Source organism: Pan troglodytes, chromosome 14, assembly GCF_028858775.2.
Source record: "Pan troglodytes isolate AG18354 chromosome 14, NHGRI_mPanTro3-v2.0_pri, whole genome shotgun sequence".
In the NCBI taxonomy this organism is placed as follows: Eukaryota; Metazoa; Chordata; class Mammalia; order Primates; family Hominidae; genus Pan; species Pan troglodytes.
The window spans coordinates 115,004,425-115,012,593 of NC_072412.2; the positions used below are offsets into that span (position 1 = coordinate 115,004,425).

General features: G+C 43.8%; 1 long non-coding RNA gene across 1 annotated transcript in view; it reads left to right on the forward strand.

The window, feature by feature from the left end:
- Window positions 1–3,302, forward strand: part of LOC107967984 (uncharacterized) — a 29,092-nt gene extending 25,790 nt beyond the window's left edge. Inside the window, exons 2-4 of the long non-coding RNA XR_010150560.1 lie at window positions 404–555; window positions 1,085–2,433; window positions 3,003–3,302. This is a non-coding gene — a long non-coding RNA (uncharacterized LOC107967984). The remainder of the gene's footprint in view (window positions 1–403; window positions 556–1,084; window positions 2,434–3,002) is intronic.
- The last annotated feature ends 4,867 nt before the right edge of the window (window positions 3,303–8,169 follow it).

Genomic DNA, 8,169 nt, shown 5'->3' on the forward strand with positions numbered 1-8,169 from the left:
AACCTGCTATTTTTAGGATAAGATCCACTTCCCGTGAAGTTTATTGCTTCCTAGTTCTCTGTGCAGAAATGTGCTCCGGGAGGCCTGCCCTGCTCCGCCCAGCTGTCAATCTGCTGCGCGTTTCCCTCACCAGCTACTGCTTCCTCCTGGGCCTCCCGGCATTCACCAGCCAGGAGGCAGAACTTGGCCTCCCTTAATCCTGAATAGGCAGGCAGGGTTATATGCTAGACACAAAGGAAGCCACAGCCAGCAGAAGGCGAGCCGACAAGAACAAGGAAATGGTTCTGCCGTCACATCCCCTGGAATCTCTGTGCCTTGGTGTCTCCGTTGGTAAAGACAGGATGTCCTAGATCTCCAAGGTTTCTTGAAAAACTAAAACCCATTATTGTTTAATGCCTTCTAGAAGTTGCCTAGGAAACACTTCTTCTTAGAAAAGATTCACAAACAGACCTGGAATGAATCCTTCTCGCTCTTCATACACTGAGACAGGATGAAATCTAAGACCATGGCAGGGAGAAGCCGCACGCGGAGTCGCACTGTCAGGACCCAGGATCGGTAGGAAACAGGCTCTGTGCCCTGCTCTGGCACCAGCCGGGCTGGCCCTTATCTGAATCCATTCCAAATGCTTGACGCTACCTTAAGCCACAGAACTCAGAATTAGATATAATAGGCGAGGCAAATGCTCACTATTCATGATACAAGATAAATCCTGATAAGGATAATAAAGTAGAAGTTATCTGTGATTAGCTTTAAACAAAGCTTTGCTGCCTTGAAAACACTTTCTTTTCCCATATCTATATCATTTTCTCCCACGGTAATTTCAAATCATGACCTTTTATTTGGAATTTGAGCTCTGTACTTTCCCCTCTAAATGAACTATCCTTAGAAACATTAATTATCTTTGAAAGCATAATTTCAGTAGCAGCAAAAGAATTCACTGTAATTTAAAAATTCTAGTATTGGTTATTTCTATATTTTACTAATACAACTAACGCTGTCATAAGCACCCTTGTGATAACCCCTTGCTTCAAGACTATTTCTTATGTTAAATTACCACAATTTTTTTTTTAATTCATGCATTCAGATCTTAATCAGATTGCAAGTTCTTCAGGCTTGGAACGATATCACTACAATGAACAGCCAAGTATAAAGGGTCCCCGGGGAAACTCCGACCGGCCTGCGCACTGGGAGAATGGGGTGGAGCCACGGAAGTTCACGCGCTTTGCAGAGGGGAGGAGCCTGGCCTCTCCGGATCCTGGATAGTACCTGAGATTCAATCGCTGAGGCGGGAAAACCGGCTAGCAGGACTGTTGCTTTGCTGAGAGTCCCTGTTTCCCTTTTTTTCCTTTTGGCCCGATAACTTCCATTTTTCTCACCCTTCAAAGTCTCTGTGACCCTAATCTCTCATGGCCATGTGACAAGGGCCCTAAAGAGAAAGTCCTACAACAATAGCTTTCATATGATAATATCAGTGATAAGCTGTCGTTTACAATGGACGCCTCTCAGGAAGGTGTCCCTCAATAACTTGAACATTTAAAAAATTAAAAGATTGATTGTAGAGAGTCCACCTATGAAATGAGCACATATTAGGGCAGAGCGAGAAAATCAACATAAAGAAACAGAGCAGCTGGCATGTCTACAAAACTCAACTTGAACATAGTGGGGGATATTAGCATAACCGAAGAAAACCGCTGTCAGCAGTTTGGGAGGGAAGGACTGGGTCTGAACACACAGACAAATTATAGCAAGAGCCACCAAGGTGGACGTTGCTTACCCAGTGCTCATGGAGTGAGTCAGAGCCCAAAGTATTCTTCCCCTGAGCAAAGCCATCTCTATTGTCAGATGCGGAAGCCCCAGCCAGGGGCCCAGAGATGCCTGGATTCTTCTAAATCCTGCAGGTCTTCGAGGCCTCTTGCAACTGTGATTGTTTCCCGTGTAGGTGCTCAGGGGAGAGAAAGCTCGGTTATTGAGACTTTCATTCTCCTGGACTTTGTAGAGTGATTTCTCATTGAATTTAAGAAATAACACACAGTCATTCAATTAGCAAAGCTTTAGCATGCAGCAACTCTTCGCCAGGCCCTGGGGATGAAAGGACGAACAAGATAACCCTGCCCTCAGGGAGCTTCCAGTCCAAAGAAAGCCAGGAGGCTCAACACAATGTGATGATTTCTGTGACGTGGTTAAGTCCGGGGGGCCATAAAAAGCGGGGCCTCTAACCAGGTCTGTGGGCAGGCGAGCACTGGAGAAAGTTTCTATGAAGAGACAGGGTATCTGGATGAAAGCACACAGAAGAGTGTAAATTAGTCAGGTAAATGAATGAGGATGAGAGACCAGGGCTACGCGATGAGGAAGAAGTGGCTTCCAGGTAGAAAACAGGTGTGAGCCATTTTGTCCTCAAGAATCTACAAACTGTTGTGTGTGGACGGGGCACAGGTATGAAGTTATAGACCAGTAAGAGATGGGGCTAGACACACAGGCATGGAGACTCCTCCCCAGCCATGTGCAGGAGATCACTGTAAGGTTTGTGAGCAAGGAAGTCACCTACCATTTACTTCTGCAAAGGTCTCTATCATTACAGGGTGCCTACTCTGCCCAGTACTATTGTAAATACTTCCCATACATTGAGCTGCACACTGGGGCTTATTATCCTCATTTTACTGCTGAGAAACTGAGTCCCTACCTCTTGGGCCCTTGCCCAGAGCCACACATGTGGCAGCCGCAGAGCTGGTGCCTTGACTTGGGTCCCCTGAGCCTGGAGTCTTGTGCACACAACTGCCGTGATGCTACACTGCCAGCGGGCAGGTAGACTGAGACCAGGGCATGGCCCCTCATCTGCATGCAAGCAAGGCTGCTGCTTCTCTGTGTGGGTGATGCTGGTAGGGTTTCCTAACCCAGGCCAACAATGAAAACATTAAGTAACACTGGGTTCAGGGCCACCCATTGCAAAATACGGTTGGTAAGATCCTGTTAGGTCTAAATTGATCTGTTTTTTAATGGCTCAGTTTCAGCTCCAGGCTTCAGCAGATGTGTCGTTGAGGCGGTGTAAGATGAAAGTACATATGGCCGAGGCCGTGAGCTAAATGCAGCAGTGGGCTGTGTCTGGAGAAGACAGCCTTTTGAAGTGTGTTGAAGAATAGTTAATGGCAAGAGAGAGTGCTTTGGACACATTGCGCGGTTTTTAAAGAAGGCTATAAAATTGATATGCTGTATAGTGGACATTGTGTTTCACATGTACACACCCAATGCATAAATAGAAAAACACAGGAAAAGATTATATCAAAATACAGAGTGGCAGACTTATACATGATTTTAGCTTTCTTCTATTTTCCACATTTTTTATGATAAACACGCATTGTTTTGTATACTCAGGAATATTTTTTCTCCAAGAAGTTGTCACCAGAAACTTAAGAAAAAGCCTTTTTATTGAAATATGCATTTAAAAAGTGCACAAATGAAAATTTTACAGCTTGACAAGGCCCCAGAGTCAGCCCATGATGTAGCCGGTGCCCAGGTCTACCTAGGAGGAGAATATTACCACCCTTTCCAGAAGCTTCAGGCTCTGCAAAGATAACTTCTGATGCCACAAATAGTTTGCCTGTTTCTGAAGTTTATATAAGTGGAGTGCAGTGCAGTGTGTACCCTTTGGCATGTAGCTGATTTAGATCAACACTGTGCTTATGAGGATTCTCCTGTGTTCCTGCAAGTGGCAATCATGTTTCCTTCTCTTTGCTACATCACGCTCCACTGTATGAACATGCTGCATTGAGATTGTTCCCGCCATGACTAGCTGGGCCCAGTTAATGCAAGTGCTCCACTTTAATAAGATTTTCAGAGTTTTCCAAAATGATTCTACCACATTACACCCTTGCTAACCATGCAGGTGAGTACTAGTTGCTCCACATTTTTACAGACACCTGTGTTCATTTTGCTCTTTCTGGTGGGTATCTAACGGGATTGTAGTGTGATTTCAATTTGCAATTTCTTCATGACAAATGAAGTTATGCACCTTTTCATATTGATGGCAGCGGCCATCACAGCAGTTGCAGCAGGGAGGAGCAGCTAGGGCTGCACACTCCATGGGGCCAGTGGACCCTGCCCCTTCTGAGTTGGGGTGGGAACTCCCTGGGTGCTGTTGCAGCCACCCAAACTGCAGCTGCAGACCCAGGCCTCCTGCTCTACAGAGTAGGCAGGAGCTGGGAACAAGCAGGAACCCTGCCCCTTTAGAGTCAGTGGGGGTAGGGAGCTCCTGGGTGCAGCCCAGGCACAGGACCCAGGCATCTCTGCAGCCTGTACCCATGGGGTCCCCAGGAAGGAACCCCCCATGTCCCTGCAGTCTCAGGAGTATCTTCCCCCACTGCCTGGCCTCTCTTTGTGCCACGAGCCTGCTCCCATCTCAGAGTGGGGATTGGGGCCAAGCCCCAAGAGCCATGAATGGCAGTGGGAGGCAGATTGATTCCTGAATGGAAATGGGCAGGTCCCCATGAAGGCCCCCCTTCAGGCTAGGGAGGGCCTGAAGGCTGGAGTGGGGACTCATGGTGCCTCTTCCAGCCCCACCCATGGCTGCCCATGGACCAATCAGCACGCATTTCCACCCCTCTGAGGTCCATAAAAGCCCTGGGCTCAGCCAGAGCAGGGCAGAGGATGGCCAGAGGACCAAGAGGGCAGAAAGAAGAGGAGACAACCAGCTGCAGAGAGGAGTACCCTCTCTGCTGATAGTTGGAGATGATGTGACAACTAGTTGCAGAGAGCAGCTACCATCTCTGATGAGAGCTGCTGTGGGCAGAGATAAGCAACCCTCTCCAGGGCCTCCTCTCCGCTGAGAGCTGCAGACATCTGGAGGACTAGTTGAGAGGAGCTACCCTCTCCAGGGCCTCCTCTCTGCTGAGAACTGAACACTCAACAGATGGCCTGCCTGCAGAGAGGAGCTACCCACTGCAAGTCTCCTCTGAGCTATTCTAACACTCAATAAAGTCCATCTTCATCTTGTGCACCCTTCACTTGTCTGCATACCTCCTTCTTCCTGGACACAGGACAAGAGCTTGGGTAAAGGTGCTGTGGCCACAGAGGTTTCTGGCCAGAAAAATCGATACCCCAAACATCCCATAACAATATGGTTAATGGCTATGTGGATATTATCTTTTGTAATGTGACTTGATGGTTTTTTTTTTAAACCAATCTTTCCATTGACTTAATTGTCTATGTCTTACTGATTTGTAGATCTTGTTTATATCTTCCAGATACAAGTCTTTTGTATAATATGGGTAATTGCAAATAACTTGTTCTGCTCTGTTGATTGCCATTTCACCCTCTTACTGGTCTATTTTGATGAACTGAATTTATTCATTTTAATGCAGTCCAATTTATCATTTTTGTAAAAGATTCATGTTTTGGGGATCCTATTTAATAAATAGTTTTCTAATCAAAGTCATAAAGATATTCTGTTTTACTCTAAAAAGTGCTTTGTTTCACCTTTTACATTATGATATATTATCCATCAGGAATTGATATTTATCTATAATGTGATGTATGGGTCATGATATGTTTGTTCACTTTTCAAGTCTTCCAAATTAATTACCTAAAAATAATTTTTAAATTCTATACAGCACTCCCCCTCTCAAAAAACAATGGCCCTTCCTGAAAAAATAGTGTATAATAGCAAACCAAAGAAGAGTCCCTGATTAGGAAAGAAGGAGGCAGAAGCCATCAGGTATTGGACAGCAGTCATATATGCTTTCACATACATCTTTCTATATAGATATAGATATGTATGTACTTATATATCCTGTGAGCTGTGTCTTTGTATTCCCATTTTATAGATGAAAATAATAAAATGATAATAACAGAAATAAAGCAATTTGCCCATGGTCATACAGTTTGTAAATGGCAGAGACAGGATTCAAATTCCCATCTTATCTCACTCCAACAGCAATGTCCTTTCACTATTCCACACGCACGTAGCAAGGAAAACAGGTAATGATTATTCACTAGGATTCAGTTCCAAACCTACTTTCTCTAAGACTATCACTTGCAGTCCCACTGGCCAGGCACCATTTGTGCTTCCAATCCTCCAGATCAATAGGCAGGCAACTGAATGGATGGAATATATCCAATCTGATTTATTTCCTAAAATGGCTACAGTAACTGGATTGATTCTGCTGTGGTCCAGTTATTTCAGATATAAAGACAGTCCCTAGGAATGGATTATCTAGCCTGAAATGTCTCTCTGATAAATAAATTAACACTGCATTTGTCACTAACACCATTTGCATTTGAATGAACTTCTCAGACATCTCCGCAAGAAAAGAAGATCCCATACATAACCCAGCCTCTGGGACCCCTTTTGCAACACACTGCAAAGAATAATTTCTCTGAAAGTGACCCTGATGAAAAAGCATCACTTGCCTAATTGTTGTGAAAATGAAAGCTTTATCTTGTGTTTTTCTATGCCCTCTTTCCACAAACACATTAGGAGGCAATTGCTACTTTATGGTCTAACGCATTTAAGAGGGAAGAAAGCTGGGGCAGCTCAGCATTGCATGAGGCAAGCTGGGTGCAAAGAGGCTCATGGCACATGGTACAGGGCATGAGTGTTTCCTTGAACCACACTGGAAATCAGGCTGATAGCTGGCATTAGAGCTCAGGCAGTTCTTCTTCAGCACCTCACATCTACCTGCTGGAATACATTTGCTCCTCTCATGACGTTAATATTCTAAAAAAACAAAGGTATACATCAATCCAATCAATACATTCTGAAACTCATGACCATCAAAGTTAGGGAAATGTATTTTTTACATCTTCAATGTTCAGCTAAAAATCAATAAAAATCCATTATCTAATATTTCAACCGCTACACACTAGAGAAACAATTAGAAATAAATCTCTGCAAAGAAAAAAGTTAAACTGTCTTACACAATTACTAATTATTGATATTTATTTGTTATAATAGTATACCTGGTGGGCACTTACTGGTAATTAAATCTATATATAGTAGATTGAGACCTTGCATATATATTGTGACCATTTCAGTGAATAGTAAGATGCTAAGAGATGGACACTGGTTCAATATTCTTGGTTACTGCTCTAAACGCTGATTTAGTTTCACAATGTTTATTTAGGCACCACAGATAATTAATATTAAGTGAACAAAATGAAATACTGTAACAATCTAAAACTATGCCAGATTTAGTAACTGAGAAAAGGTAAGACGACGAAAATGTGCTTTGCTGTTCGAACAATAACACCCAACAAAACATGTTTGGTGAAATTGAGAATCTGGAAAGGAAGTCGAGACCCAAAGAATTAATACTGGTTCAAAAGGAGAAATTTCAATGCTGAGAATAGCTACAATCAGATGCTGACTTCTTTAAAGCACCCCACGCCCCCACCCAAAGAGATGGCCATATAAGGTAGACATTTTTTTTTTTTTTTTTGAGATGGAGTCTTGCTGTGTCGCCCAGGCTGGAGTGCAGTGACAGATCTCAGCTCACTGCAACCTCCGCCTCCCAGGTTCCAGCGATTTTCCTACATCAGCATCCTGAGTAGCTGGGATTACAGGTGCTGGCCACCACGCCTGGCTAATTTTTGTATTTTCAATAGTCAGTGTTTCGCCATGTTGGCCAGGCTGGTCTGGAACTCCTGACCTCAGGTGATCCACCTGCCTTGGCCTCCCAAAGTGCTGGGATTACAGGTGTGAGCCACCATGCCCGGCTAAGGTAGGCATTTGATAGATAAAGCTTACAAGCATGTGTCTTGGATAAAGAAACAGGCTGAGAGAATGATCTGATTGACGTCATTGAGTCAGTCAACGCTGCCACTTGGGTCCAGGCTTGTGTCACTCTCAAGACCTGCTCATTCCCATTCATGGGAGGACTTCCCTGTCCAACAGTTCCATCTAAATTTATTTGCATTTTTTAAATCATTTATTTTCTTAGGCCTGAGCCTCTTTAAATAGGGTACACCTTCTTAGAAAGCAAAACATTACAAAAAATATAGCATATCCTAAATGTCACAAGGAGGAATTATTTTTGGTACCTCAATGGTTCAAAAATCTGTTTATACACAGTCATAAACTTTAATGGAGGGGCCCCTATCCATTCATTCTCTTAACAAACATTTTTTAAGCATCTACTATGTGCCAGGTGCCATGCAGAGCACTGGGAATACCAGAAT